The following is a 23,451-nucleotide window of genomic DNA, read 5'->3' as shown; positions in this document are numbered from 1 at the left end:
TACCATCAGTTTCCAAAAGTTTCTAATAAATAACTGTCCTATCGATTCATCCGTTCAACGGCGAGGAGAATCGAATAAGTTATTCAATAGCATGCTTGGAAGGAAAACAAAAACGTATTATTCTCTCTGTTATTAAGGTTTTATAAAATAATATAAATAGCTTAATTCTCCATCGTAGTCAAATGTTAATATTCATCATATAATTTCTAAATACGAAATTCATTTGCGGATTTTAAAAATAGTATCAACATATACACAAACCAAAATACTCTGGCATTATGTGACGCATTGAATACTTCAACATATGGCAAAGTTAAAATGGACAACACTTGAATAAATAATTGTTTAAAATATGCTTTGAATTAAATCAACTCGATGTGGTCTACTTCATGTATTTATTAAAAACATGCCTTTTTTAAGTCATTTTAATTTGTTGTTGCCTTTTAATGGGTTTTCGACAGCGATGCTAATATATAATGAAATTGTTTTTCTGGTTTTAAATACGAACACGCAAACCTATTGTAGCCTTTATTATTACGTGGATTTTTTTAGAACAAGTTCACCAATTCTCTCAATATTATAGACAATTTTGAGTTTTATTATGACTGAAAATTGCAAAAATGTGACATGAAGTGATTTTGAAGCTTATTTTTAAACTCTATTTTATAACAACAGTGGTGGTTAATTTAGTGGCATATTACTTCAAGAAGAGAAATGGTAACTTGCCAAACTATGCACTTCATAATTAAAAATAAATTATGAAATTTGATTGTTATATGCAATATTATTGAATTTCACAATCAGTAATGAAATTGGCGTTTGCATAATTACGAAAGCAGAAACTCTATAGGTATCCATATACTCTAGCATCATTCCATAGAACATATCATAAAATGTAATTCAATATGACAATCTCGTTATTGTTTACTAACCGACAAAACATTTCATATTAATAACCCTCCCGCCATAAGCTTTTCATGTCAAATGTGGGGGTGCACGAAAATAAATAAAGAGCAGTGCAAATATGGTATTTCGCCTGAGCACACACTTCTCATTATTTTCCCTTCGAACAAGGTAAACCAACACTTGAATTAAAATCATTATCAAGTTTCCTTAATGGTGGTAATAATTTTTAAGTATGATATCCCAAAATTGACTTTGTTGTTGTCTATTTCATTCATTCATTCATTCATTCGATAGACAAATGTATTATTAATTTAGATAGTTACTTGGTCAAAAGCCAAAACGGTTAAATTTTGTTTGTTTTCTTTAATTAACTAAAATTTAAAGATACACTGAAAAAATATTTACGTGATATTAACGATTACGCAAACTGAATTTTAGGAAGCGAAATTTACAAAATAATAAGGACATATTTCTTTAAAATAATGAAATTATAATTAAAATATAGTTTATAATCTTAGCTTCAAAAATTTTTTCCATTAAATTTAGGACACAAATTTTATAAATTTGCGTCCATCCGCTAAAGTCCCATATCTTTGAACTAAGGCTAATTTTCCTTAATGTAAAGAAACACATTTTTGATTTAAAGAAATTGTCCTTAAATTAACTGAAATATTGAAACTTTAGAGTTAAGATAAAAACGCTTCAAATATAGGCTAATACTTATTTTAAGGATTTAGCGTCTTTGGTTTAAAGTTCTTTTTGGAATTAAAAAAATATGTTTTACATTGAAGTATACATTATAAATAATTTGGATTTTTAAACTGGCATTTACTTGTACGTGAGTACCTTTATTAATAAACCGTGAAAACACTCAAAAAAAAGTTTAATTGGATCCAAAGATTTTGACCTTCCCTTATGGATTTTGGTATTGATTCCGAGCCAAAGATGCGGCTTCTTTAAAATAAAGACATTTATTAGCGTCCTGCCTGGCTTAAATCTAGGATCAATAAAATTAAAATTAGGATACAGATCTCATTTATCGAATATTAATTCTCTTTTCGCGGTGTATTAATAAAGCTATTAACGTACAAGGACTGCTAGTTTAAAAATCCAAATTATAACGGATACTTCAAAGCAAAAAATGTTTTCTTAATTCCAAAAAAAAAAAAAATTAAAGCAAAGATGCTAAATCCTCAAAATAAGTCTTAGCCTATATTTGAAGCGTTTTTATCTTAAATCTAATGATTCAATATATCGGTTAATTTAAGGACGATTTCTTTGAATCAAAAATGTGTTTCTTTACTTAGATCAAAGACATCCGACTTTAATGAAGGGACTCAAATTTACAAAATGTGTGTCCTAAATCACTTTTTTCACAAAACAAATTATATCTCGAGTTAGAAATGTCCGGGATCCCGGTCGAAACACTGTTTTGATAAATTCTTTATTAAGGCATCGGCAGTTATAATTAGAACGAGTCGCGATATAAAGAATAAAATATATTTTGTCTGAGGTGTTTAATTATTTTATGTATAGGGATTAAGTGCATCCCAGCAAAAAAGCGTCGCCAAAAAAGTAACGAAAATGTTTTTTTTTTTTTTTGATCCGGAAGTGGTGCAAAATTGACGCAGAAGCGATGAATTTATCATGGGAAGATGAATTTATTAGGACGGAAGAACTCTATTTCAACAGCCGTTGCACTGAATTTCCATCACTTCTTTAGGTGTGATCCGAATTCAATGTTTTGGATGTAAATTAAAAAATTCTGTGATCGTAGCGAAAAGTATGTATTTTGACAACACTGAATTCTTTATATTGTCACTGCAAAAACTCTTATACTCCCAAATATATTTCTACGTATTTAGTCTATTGTCTATGATCAATAAAACCAGTTCTCAACCAGCACTTGATCTGTTTACTCGTATTACATGGCACAGCCGGTGAAACAATCATTATAGAACATAATTCCCGTTATTTCAGAACGAAAAAACAAAATAAATAAAGAACAATATAAAGGAGTAAAGTCTATATGGTTCGTTCGAAATCGAATATCAAAGGAAATACGAGCATTCATCTAAGTAAGAAGCCTTGTGGAAGACTACCAAAATCTGTGCGTTATATTTATAAAACTCAAAATATGGATTATGTAAAAAAAAAAAAAAATGACGAGTTAAAGCTTTCTGGAAATATATCAGAAAACTGGAGAATATTCTGGCAAAATTTTAAAATATTTGCGGCTGCAATTGAATTGGATAAAAAAGCAGAGCCTGTGAAAGTCGCTATATTATTAAATGCTATTGGACCAGAGGATGTTGAGGTATTTAACTCTTTTAATATTGAAACCACGGATAGGTCAAAGTATGACAAAGTGACCGAGGGGTTTGAAAATTTCTGCAAACCCAAGTGTAATGAGGTTTATGAAAGCTTTTTTTCTACAACCGATGTCAGGCACAATGAGAGCCATTTGATAATTTTTTATTGGTCATCAAGAAAATTGTTCGGAGATGTGGATTTGAGAAAGAGGACAGAATGATCCGAGATCGAATTGTGCTAGGAATTGCTGACAAAAGGTTGCAGAAAAGGCTACTGGAAACTCCAAATCTAACCATGGAAATGACAATTGAATTCGTGAGATCAGATGAGGTGTCAAACGAGCAGATGGTAAAATTGAATGCTGATGAGTGTGAGGTAAATGTGATAAAAGAGATCACATTAACAGTTTTAAGGAATATAATGTAAAAACGAATGATGGAAAAATTTCTTGTTCATATTGTGGAAAAAGTCATTGTAAAGGAAAATGTCCCGCTTTTGGGAAAAAATTTATAAAATGTAATAGAAAAAATCATTTTGCAAATGTTTGTAAAACTAAATTAGTGGGTGAATTAAAAACTCATCAAGTGAGTCCAATATTTACATAAATTCTATAAATGATAACCCCAAAGTGGAGCCTCTGTGAATGTAATTCCTCTTAATTTTTTAAAAAAAACATTAAAAATTACAAAATATCTAAAAATCCAAATCTCTTAATTGCATATAACGGAACAGAAATTAAAAATCTTAATATGGTTCAATTGAAATGCCAATTAAAAACTATGGAGGTTATGTCGAATTTGTATATTGTCGATGAAAAAATAAGTTGCATACCAATTCTTGGATTAGAATCTTGTATTTCTTTAAACTTATTACAAAGAGTACATAGTATAACAGGCATGACCCAAGAAAATTTGAAAGCCGAATATGAAAGTGTTTTTTCGGGTATAGGCTGTTTTAAGAGATAGTTCAGCATAAAATTAAAAGAGAATGCGATTCCATGTTGTAAGCCTGCTAGACGTGTACCACTCTCTCTAAGAGAACCATTGAGAGAAGAACTAAAGAGATTATGTGAAAAAGATGTGATACAAAAGACTGAGAATCCAAGCTCGTGGGTGTCAAATATTGTCGTGGTAGAGAAACCGAATAAAAAATTGAGAATTTGTATTGATCCTAAAGAATTGAATATGGCCATTGAGGAGTATTTTTATGAAATTCCATCTTTTGAACAGATAAAGCCTAAATTACTGGGCAAAAAATTATTTTCGGTTTTCGATATTAAAGACGGTTTTTGGTATATTGCCTTAGATAAGAAATCAAGGGAGATGTGTACTTTTAGCACACCTTTTGGTTGTTACAGATTCAAAAGATTACCTTTTAGAATTAAAATTGCCTCACAAATATTCCAAAAGTTAAATGAGGAGAATTTTGTAGGAATTGGGAATATAATTATTTATATTGATGACATTTTGGTTGCTGCAGAGACAGAAAAGGAGCATGATGAGATTGTTAGAGCAATAATGGATAGGGCTGTGGAAAAGAACATCAAATTCAATTGGGACAAGGTACAATGGAAGAAGAAAGAAGTAAATTTTTTAGGACATCGCGTCACTGACAGTGGCATAGAATGTGATAAAGATAGGTTGAAAGGAATAGAAGAGTTGGGTTCTGTGAAATCAAAAAATGAGTTGCAAATACTAATGGGTTTCATAAATTATCTAAGAGAGTACATTCCGAATCTCGCAGAAATTAGCGCTCCACTCCGAGAACTAATGAGGAAATCTGTCATTTTTGAATGGTTGCCCGTACATGATATAGACAACTATCAGATAAAAAAGATAAAAAATCAGATAAAAAGATTGATTATAAATGCACCATCATTGAAACCATTTGACAGCAATGAGGAAATTGTATTGCAAACGGATACGTAAATGGATGGGTTGGGTTGCGCTTTACTACAAAATAAAAGACCACTCTGTTTCGCATCGCGAAGTCTATCGGAAGCAGAAACTAGATATGCGCAAATAGAAAAGGAGATGCTCTCCGTGGTTTTCGGTTGTGAAAAATTTCATATTTACATTTACGGTAGAAAGATTAAGATAGTGACTGATCATAAGCCACTACTGGGCGTTATGAACAAAGACTATCATAAAATACCTTCAATGAAATTACAACGTATGAAACTCAAATTGGAGATATACTCACTGGATTTTTTTATTTGTAAGTTTTTGTACTTAGCAGATTGGCTGTCTCGAAGCTATGCAAAAAAGGATTGTCACGGAGAGATAGAAGGATTAAATGAAATGGTTCATTCGGTAAATGTCAGCCATGATAGAAAAAGAGATTTATAAAAGAGACAGAGAAAGGTGAAGTCTTGAAAAAAGTAGAGGAATTTTGTGTGAATGGATGGCCAAAGAAAAGATATGACATCTCAACCGAAATTAGAATTTTGTGGAATAAAAGGGCAGATATTTTTACAGAGGATGGTCTCGTATTTTACGACGATAGAATATATGTTCCTCGTACCCTCAGGAAACGCGTCTTAGAAGATATTCATAGAACACATTTAGGTGCAGAAAAAACGAAAAACAGGGCAAGGCAACTTTTATATTGCAGAAATTGATAAATTGGTTAGTCAATGCAATATTTGCCAGAAATACATCTAATATTAAAGAACCCCTTCTTAATCATGAGATACCACCACAGCCATATACGAAAATCGGAATGGATATTATGGAAGTTTCTGGAAAAAATTTTTTAGTGATACGAGATTATTTTTCGAAATATTTAGATATCATTCCACTGAGAAATAAAACGACCTCATCCGTAATTGAAAAATTATCCATAAATTTTTCACATTATGGTTTACCAATAGAGATCGTGGCCTTTTGATTCATGTGAGTTTAGGAATTGGGTCAAAGGTATGGGTATTAAAGTAACAACGACAAGTCCTCATTATCCTAAATCTAATGGTTTTGCTCATTATGATATTATGTAATGAAGGGAAAGATAGTCTATGGTACGCGTTATTAGAATATGGAAATACTCCAATAAAAAATTCGAACTTAACACCAACACAACACTGAATTATTTATATTGTCACTGCAAAAACTCCTATATACTCCCAAATATATTTGTACGTATTTAGTCTATTGTCTATGGTCAATAAAACCAGTTTTCAACCAGCACTTGATCTGTTTACTCGTATTACAGTAACATTTTGTCAAATATATAATTTTTATAATTTTTAATGGATTCTGACGCTTGTCGGAAACGTTTGACCCCAAATATTTTCAAAAATTCACAATTTTTTTAAAATTGGATTTAGATTTAGTTTCGACAAAATTTAAATGATTTGTACCATTTTATGAATTTTTACTCTGTTTTTAACCTATTTGAAAAAAAGTTAAAATTACCCATTAAAAGTATGAAAAAACCAAGTTATAAAAAATTTAATTAAAAGAACTTCCTGGGTAGTTAAAATAAAAAACATCATTGGGAGTGCATCTTCTGGATGCGCTTTTAAAGTCGTGCCTTTGGAAGAACTTCCAAATTTTTTTGCTGGAATATTGGCGTCTTAGCACTTGAGAGCTTATGCGTCTTACAGACTATAAGTATTTCTGGACGGAATGTCTGTGTTTGTATAGAATCTTACAGTGTGTCTAATCTATACGACAATTCGTTGATGGCTAAATAATCGGTAAATGTGTTATCGATCCCACCAACATGCAGCAGTATTATGTCTTCGGACTTAACTTATAATGTGGCCAATATATGGGATATGTTCGACACGACCACTGTCGTCCGGATAAACTTATAGTCTGCAAGGCGCATAAGTGACTTGAAACAATCTTTAAGGGCACCTTATACGGTCGGATAAACTCTGCGACACAACACGTTGCGGCGACAAATCCGCTAATATAAGGCCATGTTCGCGTGTTGCGCGGACGTGTTGCCATAAAATCAAAACAACTTTGATTTTTCTGGTTAGGAGGCACAAATCTTCGCTAGTAAGGGCATGTTTGCCAAACATTAGAAAAAGCAAATTTATTTTCATAATTAAAACACGCATTTCTGCAATGAAATTAATGATGGATCGCTAATTCAGCTTGGAATTTTTATTGTTTCTTCCATTTTTTATTAAAAAATGGCTTTACACCTAACTTTTCGTCCATCTTTGTGTTTATGCTTCTTCTTATTTCTTCATGTTGTTATCATAATTGTTCGTGAAATGTGAGGGTAAAACTTGAACGAACACACAACAAATAGGTGAACCTCTGTCGTAGTGTTTATCCGACCGTCTAAGGACCGCTTTAGACTTCGAAGGAAAAACAGGAAAGAGATCTGTAGAAGGTATTCCCACAGTTTTCTAAGTGCGCCTGAATTTTCAGTTTGTTATGGGCACCTAATCTATATTTATGTTATTCCAATTGCATTTACATTACATTTAACACCTCTTACAGATGGTGGGTGTAACTCCATCAATCAATTCCAGCAAACAAACATAATCGATTTGTAAATATCTACACTGTTAGAAAAATATGTTTTTCATATGTTCCGATATAAACAAAATGTGTTTCGGGCACGATTTTAAACCACAATATATTTAAGTGCGAACATGTAATTTTCCTAAACTAACACTAAATGTTTGGGACATCTATGTTAATATGTTAGAATATATTATGTTTGGGGCATGAATGTTTCATAAAAATCATATGTGTGAATACAAACATATATAAATTTACAAATTTCAACTAAACATACATATGTTGTGATATTTTATTCAAAGCGACAGAGAGAGTATAGAGAGAAATAGAGATGGAAACCGGGAGAGTTGACGAAAGATATCAATATAACACAGCAAAAGAGTCAAAAGAGAACAATTTCTGTGAAACCGCTTGTATGTTGTTTCGGAAAACTGTTTTATGATAAGGCCAAAAATTTGATATGTTTAAGTCTAAATATTATTTAATTTGAATAAAGAGAATATACATTCTGAACCAAGAGAATAGACATTTGAAAAACAAACAGCATATGCTTTCGCCTTGAGAGCAGCATTTTATGTATGTGTGGACATGTGTTTTGTTTATCATTTTGGCATTATTTTTTTCTTGGTTCGTTAAAAGAAATCAGGGGTCTTCATAAAAATAACGAAAGGGCACTATACTCTTTTTAGAGTTGGGACGGTAAAATGAAATAAGGAGGAAATAGTGAAAAATTACACAGTAAAATGTAAAAAAACAAAGTTTAGTTTCTCTTTATTAAAAAGTAGTCCACGAGGAGTTGACGGACACCATCAAATATAAAAGCGGGCATTAAGTTCGACTTTTACAGCTAAAACAATTTAAAAAGTTTATTTTCTTTAAAATGAATTATTAAAGAAAAATAAAAGGAATTTTAGAGCGATGGTGTTAAATGCTAGTAAAAAACTGTTCACTCCTAAATAAATTTATGTTTATATTATAAAATTATGTATGTATGTTTATACTCGACTCCACGTTCTTCTTTTGTTAGTTTTTGAATTCCTTCCAAATTTTAAAGTTTTGTACAAAAACAGTTTTTTTATTACAAGATTGTTATTTTTGCAATAAAAAATAATATTTTATCCAAGAATCATTCAATTTCGTTTATATCAAGCACTGTTACTGACTATAAATCTTTAATAACGCACATTTCGATGTTTCATTTAAAAAAATTAATATAGTATAAATATAAATGTGTAAATTAAAAAAAAAAAAAAAACAAAAAAAAATGTTCGGTCGGAGCAGGGATTGAACCCACGACCCTTTGCATGCAAGGCAGACATGCTAACCACTGCTCCACGTGGCAAACAAATGTATGTTTCTGTTAAATAATGTTATGTTTGCATGGGCTCGTGGGCGCTGCAAACTATGCTATATAAATGTAACTTAAAACGATAATTATCTGCTGGTGACTATAACAGCTACGTAGCCCAGTGGATAGTGTGTTGGCTTACAAACTGTATGGTCCTCGGTTCGATTCTCCGTGCAGGCGAAAGGTAAAATTTAAAAAATTTATAAAAGTGAATAATTTCTTCAACATTATTTGTATTACAGAGAAAGGTGCCAATAACTAAAAAATTTCGTGGAAGTGAAAATTACGAGTATGTTAGGGAATGAGCACAATCGTGTTTGGGAAAAATTCGTCCAAGCATATAATATTTTTGGCTCAAAATGCTTCCAAACATATAATATGTTCACATAAAACAAACATATTAATGTTTCGGCAGTATGCAATAATATATGTGCTTCCTGCAAAATATGTTTGGAACATATGTTAAAGAAGCGATTTTTTTTGAGGGTGTAATATTTGGAAAACGACAAAACCGGTTAAACTTTTTCGAAGGTGGTTTTATGACATTTTCAAATTCCATTGACATTTTTCTTCCTCTAGATATCATTATTGTATTTTCTGAAGCGCTATCATATTTCTATCCAAGATTTCTAAACTCGTTCCATTTATAAGAAATAATATAAAATATTTGCGACAAAAAAGGCTACGGCCCAAATACGGATGATAAACAAAAGCAAAAATACTTTGAAATACTTGAGTTGAAAGTGCTCAGAGTGAACGAGCACCAATGTGGGGAAACGTACTTGAAAGTCGAGCGAATGAACCGCAAAACGACGCCAGCCAGCAGCATTAAAAGGCTTGAGAGAAACCACAAGATATAGCAGATGAAGTGGTAATGCAAATAATAGGTAAAGGAGGGGTGAATGGCTGGATGAATGATACCTAAGAGAATTAAATAGATTAACAATCATCTGTTCATCTACGATAATGCGGTCAACTGTAAATAGGAGGCACACTTGAACGAGAAAGAACCAAGGCAAATATATCCCATGAGGGTTGCCATAATTAAACATTTTTAAATTTAATTTTTAAATATTCGAAAATTACCAAAAGGTAATATTAATATAACACCTAGATTGAATTGGCGTATTTCGCAATATTTTCATTAAAGATAAGAAAGTATTTTTAAAGATCGCGAACTATTTAGACAAACCAAATTCACCCTTCATGTACAATATGTCCTTTAAAATAAATTAACCCCTAATTTAAGATAACCGTTGTAACGATTCTAATTATTTTAGTGTCAAAAGAAACTGCGGTTGTCTAAAATTTCGCTCCTCAGAAAAGAACACTCTTCTTCCAATCTAGCTCATTGAACAGTAGAAAAGAATCGTAAAGCCGACGTCTGATATATGATCAATAATTCCAAATTGTTTAAAAGCTGAAACTGAACTTCTTCAATATTTAAAAAAATCAATATTCGGCACGTTGTTTTCAATTACATTTCCTGATCCTTGCGACAAAATTAACTAGCATGGCAACACTATTACGAACAGTCTACACAAGTGTTGCCAGGTGATTTTTGATTCTTCCCCCCAAATCTTAAGAAAAAAAACCCTAAATTGGTCTAGACTTTATTCAAAAACCCCCAAAAAATTTAAGAATGTAAATAGTTCAAAAAGGTATCCCAAATTTCGTTAAGAAATCCTGCAGTGGTACACTTTACAAATTAAATTTAACACAAATATATATACTGAAAGAATTTTTTCTGAGGAACAAAATTTCTTTTGAATTAAATAAAAATCAGTAGAAAACATCATTATACCACTTTTCATAAATTCGGGTTTATTTGACTAAAATTTCGTTCCTGAAGAAAGTAATTTTTCTATGGGTATAATAATACAAAATGTATATCAATATAAAAAGCAGACAAAGCAATATAATTCAATGTATAAATCTTTCAAATCAAATTAATTAAAACAACGGCTTACTTTAATTTTTGTTTATTTTTTATTCCTATTATTTATTTAATAATAGGAATAAAAAATAAACAAAAATTAAAGTTCAGTAAATATATACATTATTCGTCAAAATTGTAGGCGTGAAATTATGAGACCAATAATGTAATGTTACAATGTCATTTCTTAATTTGTTTTTAATTGTACGAGTATCAAATATTAAAAATTCCCCTTCAACAGATGCGTTTAAAACAGAATGTCATTGCATACTTGCTTGTATTTAAGAACATAGATTTACTCCCCTCATTTTTTTTTCAAACTTCATGCCAAATTTTGTTAAGAATTGCTCCACTTCATAAGGTCTAAAATATTTTTTACCCCCAAAAATCCCCCCAAATAAATGTTACCCCTAAAAATCCCCCTAAACGTGTAAAAAACCCCTAAATTTGGGGGGAAAAACCCTCAGCCTGGCAACACTGGTCTACACAAGAGATATCGAAACATCAGCGAGAGAGACACAAGGCCCGAAGCAGATCACTGTTGTACGTCTGTCCGTTTTATGTCAAATGTACACATCAACAGTAAAATAATTGATCTCAAAAAGCAGCCATCAAAGAAAATACATAGCAATAAATTTACGCCACACACACACGAATACATTTGTTTAAAGGAGAAGGTGCGAAATAAATGGAAATAAAAATTACATAGAGAAAGAAATAAAGACAATGATTGAGAATAAAACATCTGTTGAGAGAAGAAGAATCAACAGCAAAACGATTTCGCCCATACGTCTATACTGGTACAATGTTTCAATGATTGTGAATTGTTTATTCGTGAAATAGACAGAGGCAAGAAACTATCGTTTTTTTTTGCGAATGACGTCATATTAATATTTTATGCATAAGATGATCAATCGAAACCACGTTTAAAGTGTAGAAGCTCGAGTCGTGAGGCAACATATTTCGAAATAGCATCTTCTCAATGTTGTCGTGAAAATAATTACAATAACAGATCACTATTAGATGATTGTCCGTTCCAGACAAACGATAATAAATGTCAGTTCTAATTCTCAAGTACATGTTACCAGAAATTGACGTCAGCTTGTGCTCAATTTTTTTTTTTTTTTTTTTTTTTTTTTTTATTAATATTTTATTCACAATTTTAATAAATTCACAAAAAATAATGGCCTCAGCGCCAACTATAGGCATTGTAGAGGCGAGCTGGCAAAATTAAACTTATGTCTTATAAAAATACATTTCTAGTTGAATATATACCATATAATGTGATTCCAAATATAAATCCAACAGTAAAAGAAAAAAAAAACTACAAAAGGAGCGTTTCAATATTTTCACATAAATACGACTTGCATCTTTTCTTAAAAATTGAAATTCTTCGAGTATTTTTGATTTCGGGGGGCAAGCTATTAAACTTTAATCCTCCAATATAATCAATACGTTGCTTGCACTTTTCAAATCTACATCTAGGAATCCTCAGGTTGCCTTGGTTTCTTGTGACAAAGTGAGATTGGTTTTGAACATAATCTATAGTATGATGTCCAATTTTATACAAATTTTTAAAAACAAACGTTAAAACTTGATTGTCATATGTACCGCGTATTGGCAAAATAGTTTTACACACTTCACTATAAAGAGCGATCGAAGGATACGTCAGAGGGAGATTATACACTATTTTTAATGCCTTATTTTGCATTCGTTGCAAAGATTTTAATACTGCACCATTTCCGTTGCATGCATAGCAAATTGCCATATAATTCAAGTGTGATTGAACAAGTGATTGATATATCAATAATTTTGTCTTACAGCTCAGTCTCCTACTAAACTTGAACAAAATTCCGATCGCCGGAGCTATCTTTTTCTTCACATCCTCAATATGCATATTCCACGATAGGTTACTTTGCAAAGTCAATCCTAAATATGTAACATAATGCGATTCGTGAACACGTTTCCCATCTATATGCACATAAAAATCATTATTTAAGCTCCTAGAGTTAGGCTTAAACCTAATAAGCTTTGTTTTCTGGGGGTTAATTATCAACCTGTTCAGCCTAGCAAACTCAAAAATTAGCGCCGCATCCCTCTCCATGGAAGTCCTAAGAACAATAGCATCCCTGTATGGATAGAATAAGACAACATCATCGGCAAACATCACAAGTTTTCCGTCTAATTGCAAGTTCTTTAAATCATTTAGGTAAATCATAAACAGAAGTGGCCCTAGGCCACTCCCCTGAGGGACCCCAAACTTAAAATCTCTTAAATTACTCTTAGAGCCATTGATATGAACATACTGCCTTCTATTGGTCATGTAACTCTTAAATAGCAATAACTCATCGCCCATTATTCCATAATATTTCATTTTTTCTAGCAGAATATTATGATCCACAAGATCAAACGCCTTCGTAAAATCGAAAAATATTCCACAAACTCCATTGTAACCTTCGTCCAGAGAACTACAGATAAATCTAACAACATTGACTACTGCATCTTGAGCCCCACACCCTCTTCTAAAACCAAATTGAAATTTATATATAAAGTCATTTTCCTCAAAGTATTTAAGTAGCTTATCATATATAATTCTTTCAAATATTTTGTCAACGGTTGATAAAACTGATATAGGTCTATATTTATCCACTGATATAGCGTTAGTTTCCTTCGGGATCGGAATGATTTTCTGAATTTTTAAAGCATCCGGATATGTCGATGTTGATATCATCTTATTTAATATAGTATGCAGAACTGGGGCAAGAATTTCCCAATTCTCTTTTACGAATTTTGGAGATATATTGTCATAGCCGGGACTTTTCCCAACAGAAATATTTCGTACCGCCTCAATTACATCTTGAATCCCAACATTCCCAAATCTAAACCGCTTATTGACAGAACGAAGTGTACGAAGATCATTTATTGTATCACCCAAATTCACCTCAATAGTTTGTCTCAGTTCTTCTACTATATTTCCAAAATAATCATTAAATGTATTCGCCTTGATCTCATCACTAGTTATTAATTGTCCTCCGGAATCTATCAACTTCATCTCCTTACTTTTAGTTCTGCCAAGAGTATTGTTAATGAATTTCCAACATCTCTTTATATCATTGCCGGCAAACATGAGATTATCGATGTAGTATCTCTCTCGACATAAAATAAATAAAAAAAAAAATAACGATCCATCAAAAAATCTGAAAATATATTCAGATGTTGGTTTCAGCAAAATAGAAATTATGCAATTTTTTTGTGTCACCAATAAATAAAAACATTTTTTTTTATTTCTGCTCACTGATTTTGTTCAGAGGGAGATATTTAGTTTTTGTATTTTCAAAAAATTAATCCAACTAGAGAGACTGTCTGTCCATGTAGATGATGATATTTCGTTTGCGTTGTCTCCTTTCACATTTACTCCTTTGATGGCATATGTAAAATTCCTTTTAATTTTTCTAGAATTCCTCGCCGTCAAACAAAAGACAACGAAAAACCTGTTGTTTTATTAGCCAACTTCTTTTTCATTTCACTTCACATTCTCCTTTGCAATATTCTTCTATTTTCTTTTCATGTTGTTTTTTTTTTTTCATTCTGATATTATTTTTTCACACATACTTTTTCCTTTTTTTAGCTACTGCACATCCAGCAAATATACTTTAGATATATTTCTTTTTTTATATATGTAAAGAATATTGAATGATTTCACCTTAACGCACTGTGTTTATATGAAGTTCGTTCGTTTATTTCTTTACCAATTTCCCGACACGAATTTATGAGAATAAATATCGCGTATAAAAATGCCAACGTCGAACGAAAAATGTAAACTGAAATGGTTTGTCGCGCTGAGCTATGATGAGTATACTTTGATGTTGTTTTGGTTGAGTTGTGGTGGTGAGATTCCCGTTTCTCATTTAATTCAGGTGTCATTGTATTTGCGCTTCCGTTTATTTTGAAGGGTTGTATATAAGGGTACTAAATAATAGAGTAGCCACGTTATTCGAAAACGTATTGCATTGTAAAGAAACGTGACGCAAGTGAAGAAAACCAAAAGGGATGCCAATGGAGATTATGTATAATAATTCCCTGAGCTCGTTTATAGGATATTGGAACAAAAATAAAATCACATAATTTATAATTGATATACAACAAAGCTAAAAAATTATAAAAAAAAAGTATTTCTTAATACGTATATGATTAAATTTAAAGAATACAGTCAAGAATCATACTTTTTTGATAACAACTTGCATTTAGGAATATACTTAGATCAAAAACTGAAATGAGGAGAAAATAGACGTTAAAAGAAAAGCTCTTCATATCCAATTCAATAAATTTGGTTACTATTTGTTTACCGATATAACAGGTTGGCTGATAAGTATTAAATGCATATTATTTTTATATAGTACCAACCTTCAAATGATTCGTGTCAAAATTTGACGTTTGTAAGTCAATTAGTTTGTGAGATAGAGCGTTTTTTGTGAAGCAACTTTTATTATTGTGAAAAAAATGGGAAAAAAAAATGAATTTCGTGTTTTGATAAAATACTGTTTTCTGAAGGGAAAAATACGGTGGAAGCAAAAACTTGGCTTGATAATGAGTTTCCGGACTCTGCCCCATGGAAATCAACAATATTTGAATGGTATGCAAAATTCAGCGTGGTGAAATGAGCACGGTGGACGGTGAACGCCCGAAAGAGGTGGTTACCGACGAAAACATCAAAAAAACCCACAAAATGATTTTGAATGACCGTAAAATGAAGTTGATCGAGATGGCAGAGGCCTTAAAGATATCAAAGGAACATGTTGGTCATATCATTCATCAATATTTGGATATGCGGAAGCTCTGTGCAAAGTGGGTGCCGCGCGAGCTCACATTTGACCAAAAACAACAACGTGTTGATGATTGTGAGCGGTGTTTGCAGCTGTTAACTCGTAATACACCCGAGTTTTTCCGTCGATATGTGAGAATGGATGAAACATGGCTCCATCACTACACTCCTGAGTCCAATCGACAGTCGGCTGAGTGGACAGCGACCGGTGAACCGTCTCCGAAGCGTGGAAAGACTCAAAAGTCCACTGGCAAAGTAATGTCCTCTGGTTTTTGGGATACGCATGGAATAATTTTTATCGATTATCTTGAGAAGGGAAAAACCATCAACAGTGACTATTATATGGCGTTATTGGAGCGTTTGAAGGTCGAAATCGCGGCAAAACGGCCCCATATGAAGAAGAAAAATGTGTTGTTCCACCAGGACAACGCACCGTGCCACAAGTCATTGAGAACGATGGCAAAAGTTCATGAATTGGGCTTCGAATTGCTTCCCCGTCCACCGTATTCTCCAGATCTGGCCCCCAGCGACTTTTTCTTGTTCTCAGACCTCAAAAAGGATGCTCGCAGGGAAAAAATTTGGCTGCAATGAAGACGTGATCGCCGAAACTGAGGCCTATTTTGAGGCAAACCGAAGGAGTACTACCAAAATGGTATCAAAAAATTGGAAGGTCGTTATAATCGTTGTATCGCTCTTGAAGGGAACTATGTTGAATAATAAAAGCGAAAACAGCTAGAATTCGCGTAATCTCATATCAATAACAAACCGGACGTTTCAATCGTTATAATAATATTTTTAGTGCTGAGTTTTTGGTTTTTATTCCAATAATTTAGCAAAAATGTTTATGGTATCGATGTGGATAAAATGGAAATGATCGGGAGAGATCTATTCATTGAAACTGTAAAAGGGAATGTTTGAAAACTAGTTGAATTCAGATATGTTTCAATTTTGTATGTATTCTCTCATATTTGGTATTGCCATATTAAAAATGTCATTTAGCATAGCTTCAAACCGTAACGAAATGACAGGGTGAGTTGGTTAATATATTTTTATCTGGTGGAGATCTTTACTAAAAGTATTTGTTTACTTAAACGCCGTCATTATTTACGTCTCACCAGGGACAATCATCGGCCCTTGGGTGTCGAAAATCTTCGATTGCGAGACGTATTCGTGATGTGGTGAGGGGGACGATGGAACGCTTTTATATTAGAAAATATATAAAGGGTGATTTGTTAAGAGCTTGATAACTTTTTTTTAAAAAAAACGCATAAAATTTGCAAAATCTCATCGGTTCTTTATTTGAAACGTTAGATTGGTCCATGACATTTACTTTTTGAAGATAATTTCATTTAAATGTTGACCGCGGCTGCGTCTTAGGTGGTCCATTCGGAAAGTCCAATTTTGGGCAACTTTTTCGAGCATTTCGGCCGGAATAGCCCGAATTTCTTCGGAAATGTTGTCTTCCAAAGCTGGAATAGTTGCTGGCTTATTTCTGTAGACTTTAGACTTGACGTAGCCCCACAAAAAATAGTCTAAAGGCGTCAAATCGCATGATCTTGGTGGCCAACTTACCGGTCCATTTCTTGAGATGAATTGTTCTCCGAAGTTTTCCCTCAAAATGGCCATAGAATCGCGAGCTGTGTGGCATGTAGCGCCATCTTGTTGAAACCACATGTCAACCAAGTTCATTTCTTCCATTTTTGGCAACAAAAAGTTTGTTAGCATCGAACGATAGCGATCGCCATTCACCGTAACGTTGCGTCCAACAGCATCTTTGAAAAAATACGGTCCAATGATTCCACCAGCGTACAAACCACACCAAACAGTGCATTTTTCGGGATGCATGGGCAGTTCTTGAACGGCTTCTGGTTGCTCTTCACACCAAATGCGGCAATTTTGCTTATTTACGTAGCCATTCAACCAGAAATGAGCCTCATCGCTGAACAAAATTTGTCGATAAAAAAGCGGATTTTCTGCCACTGATTTTGGTAATAAAATTCAATGATTTGCAAGCGTTGCTCGTTAGTAAGTCTATTCATGATGAAATGTCAAAGCATACTGAGCATCTTTCTCTTTGACACCATGTCTGAAATCCCACGTGATCTGTCAAATACTAATGCATGAAAATCCTAACCTCAAAAGAATCACCCTTTAGATATAAGGGAAAAAATACTTTGAAACTGAGATGCTAATATAAAGCCAACGATGAATGTGTTTAACGAAAAGTAACTCTAAACAAGGAAAATAGAGTAGTTATTAGACTAAACTATTTGAGTAGTTTTTTATATTCGTTTTAATGTTTATCATATTTTTTTAGTAATTTAATAATGTAAGACCAGTAGTCATATTGGCGACTTGGACTTTGGTAAATAGTAATGAAAGAGAAAGATTTTATGAAGTAAATTTAATCTAAAATATTTATATATTTTTTTATTGTAGTACAATTGACTTTATGTATTTTATTTATTTATTTAAATATATGCAAAAAACAAACAACATTTTCGGCATTTTCGGAATTAGCATTCAAAACGGTTGTGGGTATTTTTAATGTTGTATCATACAACCGAAACGTGAAGGTGCCAAAAAGCTCCCATCATTTACATCGATTGAGTCGACCGAATAGTCGGGTGACACAACTACCAAAAGATAATAGCTGCAACTGCCAAAATGAGATTGACAATAAATTAGGTTATCACCACCAATCCGTATTCTCTGTGTAGGTAAGGTTAGGTATAGTGGCAGCCCATTATTTCAGGCTCACTTCGACTATTCAGTCCATTGTGATACCACAGTGGTGAACTTCTCTCTTATGTCTGAGTGCTGCCCGATTCTATCCCAGGAAAAACAAATGGGAAGTTGTTCCACAAAAATTTCTTTTAAAGCGCATTCCGGAATCCCCCATCAAGTTTTTACCTCTTACGATGCAGTCCTTTTGGACAAGTCCACAAACATATCTTTTAAAGCGCATACCAGGACCCTTTGTTTTTCACATCCGATGCAATCCCTTTGGACAAGTCTTAGAAAGTACGGAATTAGGCCGTTTTAAGTAAAAATTTATGTTTTGGACAATTAAATATCGGAAAAAAGAATAGAAAATCAATAAAAGAAGTAAAAAATAATAAAAAAAAAAATTATTCCCGCTGGGATTTGAACCTTCTTTTAAGAAGGTTTTGCAAATTACGATAATTTTTAATTTATTGTTTATTTTTAATGGAAAAAAATATATTTATACAAAAATATATGTATGAAAAAAAAACAAAATAAAATAAAAACGATGTATAACATTAAACAAAAAAAAATTGTTTAGATAAATATTTAATAAGAAAATTGCCGCTGATGAGATTTGATCCAGCGTTCTTTATTTTTATACCCTCCATCATAGGATGGGGGTATATTAACTTTGTCATTCCGTTTGTAACACATAGAAATATTGCTCTAAGACCCCATAAAGTATATATATTCTGGGTCGTGGTGAAATTCTGAGTCGATCTAAGCATGTCCGTCCGTCCGTCCGTCCGTCTGTTGAAATCACGCTAACTTCCGAACGAAACAAGCTATGGACTTTGTAACGATCCACCTGTGACGGCCCTACTCCCCTTGAGAATGGCTACCTCCTTGCCGCCGGCCGTGCTCAGTCTTTGGGGCGGTTCTTTCTCGTTGAGAGTAGGTTCGGATACGTTTCCATAAAAGTTAAAAATTACGGTAGCTCTTTGGTAGAAAAATTAAGATAGAAAGAAAAGAAGAAGAAGAACAAATAATTTGTGAATGAGGTACGAGATGAGTTGCAGCATTAGATGGTGTTTTGCTGCCATTTTTCAAAATCCCACCCAACCATACTGACTATGTATTTGGTCAGCCCTAGGGTCCTCTACCGCCTTTACCAACGCCTTTCGCGAATTAAGAAATCACTGAATTCTAAAACATAATTATTATTGAATATTTACATCAAAAATGGGACTAGATTTAAAAAAAAAATTACAAGGAAATGAATAAAATGATTCCGCGGAAGGAATGGCGATTAAGTAATTGGAATAAATAATAAAAGTTTATAATTTTAGTTTATATGATAATATTAAAAATAGTTAAAAGAAATAATTAAAAGTTTGTGTTACAAAAAAAAAATGATTGTAAATCATTGAATTTAGTTATTGTCTCGTGTATTGAGCGTATGCAAATAACGATAAAAAGAAACTAATTTGGACTCACCATTTGTTATCCTCGATGTCCACAGGCCTGTGACTTCGGGTTTGATCCGTAATTTGTTCATGAAATTTTTAATAAAAGTTATCGAATTTGCATTGCTCAATTTTGAAGTATTAAGTAATATTGGAGTATAATTATATAATCTTAAATTTATGATGATTATAATTGAAATGTATGGCCATCTAAACTCGCAGAAATATATGAAGCTTGTAATTTCTTATTCCGTATTTATGTCCATATTTATAACTGAACAAAATTTATTAGTATGTATAATCCGGACCCTTTTGATTTGAAGTTTTCTTCGTCCAGATAATAATCAATAAAAATTTAGTTTGGGTTAATTCTGTGTTTCTTCCTGGATTATACGGTTAAACAATGTGGTCTACGGCAAATAAAAAAAATCCCCAAAGGATTTATTGAGAAAATTCAGATGTGGTCTAAGTTGAATGAAATCCGGAGCAATAACTCCGGATTGTGGTAAAATATCCCCGCGAAGGTCCACTATAATTTGCTGGCAAAATAAAAATTTATGTCAAAATTCACAAGCCTTTCCCGAAAGATATAAACTTACCAATCTATGGGCTTTTTATTGAGAATAATAAAAAAAATATAATTCCAAACAATTGCATTAGCGGATAACACAATATCGCGAATTGGGATTTTTCTTTAAATGTTAATTATTTTTATTACAATGTTTTAGAATTTTCTTCTTTATAATTGAATTGACTGGAATGTTCAGCTTGCAAATTTGAAATGAAAATTTCTTCACGTTGAAAATATAAAATACAAAAGACACAGCAAAGGCTGCTTGGTTTAGAATAAATTTGAACAAGTTGAATCATTCCTTAACATATAGCAGCAATGCAAATTGAAATGAAAAATTTTCAAATTTGGAAATATTAAATAGAAAAGAAACAGCATTGGCTACTTTGTTTCTATTGTAATTAATTTGAACAAGTGGGAACAAACTAGTATTGCTCCAAATTAGGACAACGCTACATTCAGACCTTGCAAAAAAAAAAAAAAAAAAAAAAAAAAAAAAATATTATGCCCATATATCTTTTAAATGGTAGATACCTAATTTCCCAGTCGCTAGGTTCCTAAGTTCATAACCAACATTCCCAATTTTTCTTATGACCTCTGATTTCACACCCGTCGGAGCTAACTTCGCATTATACTTGTTTACGTGTGAACTGTGATCAAAGTTCCTACGGAATACCAATTGTCCGATATTAAATTGTCGATTATTTGATTTCTTGTTATAATATTTTTCATTCCTATCATAAGCATCTTTCAACTTCATCTGAATCGAATCTCGTAAAAGTGTAAACTTATCCATACGTCGTACCTCAGCATCGGGGTCTTCTAAAAGTTTTAGTCGACGCAATAATTCGAAATCCTGCCCATGAGTAACCATGTTTTGACCAAATATAATCTGATAAGGTGTTTTGCCTGTAGATTGGTGTACAGAATTGCGTATCGCACAATTTATGCTTGGTAAAAATGCATCCCATATTCGATGGTCATCCTTTACGTAGGCCCTTAAAGCTGCGATAATGGATCGATTGACTCGTTCGCTCGCATTCGATTGAGGGCTATAATAAGACGTAGTTTGGTGTTTAACTCCATATTCTTTTAAAAAGTTTTCAAACAGCTTGCTTTTAAATTGTGTTCCGAAACTACTACTTCTGGCACCCCATAGCATGTAAAAATTTCATCCTTAAGATACAATACAATTGGCTTAGACTCCAATTTTTTCAAAGGCTTTAGGAAAGTAAATTTAGAGAAATGATCTAAAATAACTAAAATTCCCACAAATCCATTTCTTGTCCTAGGAAGTGGGCCTATCATGTCTACATAAAGACGTTGAAATGGCCTTTCTGTATTTACCATTTTTCCGAGCGGCGGTCTCAAACTATATGTCGGCGTCTTTGTAGTTTTGCAAATTTCACAGTTTCCCACATACCTTTTTACATCGGCAACTAACTTCGGCCAAAAGAAATACCTTCTTAACAACTCAACCGTCTTAGCAATACCACCATGCGAGCCGTTTGGTGAGTTATGTGCGGCGTAAATCACATCCCGTCTTAATTCCGTAGGTACCAGCAGTTTCCAAGATTCTAGTTGTATTTCGTCATCCGAGGTAAAAGTCGTTTTCTTATAAATGTATTTGCCTTCTACTCTAAAATCAGGAAATTTTGTTTCTAATATAGTTTCACGCCAACCATTATATTCACTTCTCATGAACTCCTCGGATTCTAAATCTATCAATGGCAAAATTTCGACGCTAATCTCTTGTATTTCCGTTTCAAATACACGTGATAGGGCATCCGGAACCACGTTATCTCTTCCCCGTCGGTGTTCGACAGTAAAATCGAACCCTTGCAATTTTAATGCCCATCTCGCCAACCTGCCTGAGAGATCACTTTGGCGCATTAGCCATTTAAGACTAGCATGGTCGGTGACTACCTTAAACTCGTGACCCTCAATGTATGCCCGAAATTTTTTTATTGCTAAAACTACAGCCAAACATTCTAGTTCAGTGATGGTGTAATTTCTTTGTGCTTTATTTAATTTCTGCGACATAAACGCAATAGGTCTTTCTACACCTTCATCATCCTTCTGAGCAAGGACCGCACCTACGCCCACGGTACTAGCGTCACATTGTAAAATAAACGGTTTCCGGAAATCAGCATGAACTAAAACGGGTGCTTGACACAATTTGGATTTTAAAAGTTCAAACGAGTCTTGGGCCTCCTTCGTCCATATGAAGCGTTTTTTCTTTGACAAGAGCTCAGTAAGGGGAAATGTAAGAGTGGAAAAATCGGAAATAAATCGACGATACCACCCAATCATCCCTAAGAATTGTCTTAGTTTTCGTACTGACGTTGGTGGTGGAAATTCATCAATAGCTCTAACTTTTTCCGCGTCGACACTCAAAGTTCCCTCTCCTACGATGTACCCCAAATAATTCACCGTCTTTATTGTAAAACAGCTCTTCTTGACATTTATTGTAAGACCCGCTCTACGAAACTGAAAAGCCACTTTTTCTAAATGTTCCAAATGTTCTTCGAAGTTTTCTGACAAAATTAGTAAATCGTCCAAATAAACAAAAACGTGCGTCCTCATATCATATGGAATAACTAGATCCATAAGACGGCACATCGTCTGAGGCGCATTACATAGCCCGAAGGGCATTCTCGTAAATTGATACAACGGACGATTCGGGACAACAAAAGCTGTTTTTGGCTTAGATGATTCATCTAATCTAATTTGCCAAAAGGCATCTTTAAGGTCTACTTTGGAAATAAATTGAACGGACGGTAACCTTGATAGTATTCCCTCAATATTTGGGATAGGATAAGAGTCTTTTATTGTGACCGCGTTAAGTTTCCTGCTATCCACGCAGAAACGAACCTTATCAGGCTTAACGATTAAA

The 23,451-nt window shown here is 33.0% G+C and overlaps 1 protein-coding gene across 1 annotated transcript in view; it reads right to left on the bottom strand.

Moving 5' to 3' along the window:
• The window catches only part of LOC142233969 (LITAF domain-containing protein), a 43,901-nt gene extending 29,058 nt beyond the window's left edge, over nt 1–14,843 (bottom strand). The window contains exon 1 of the mRNA XM_075305035.1: nt 14,600–14,843. The gene's annotated coding sequence lies outside the window, so the exon portion shown is untranslated. The remainder of the gene's footprint in view (nt 1–14,599) is intronic.
• Between the last annotated feature and the right edge of the window lie 8,608 nt (nt 14,844–23,451).

The sequence above is a fragment of the Haematobia irritans genome, chromosome 4 (assembly GCF_050003625.1).
Source record: "Haematobia irritans isolate KBUSLIRL chromosome 4, ASM5000362v1, whole genome shotgun sequence".
Lineage (NCBI taxonomy): Eukaryota > Metazoa > Arthropoda > Insecta > Diptera > Muscidae > Haematobia > Haematobia irritans.
Note: the sequence above shows the minus strand (reverse complement) of the source record. Positions and strands in the feature narration are given on the sequence as shown.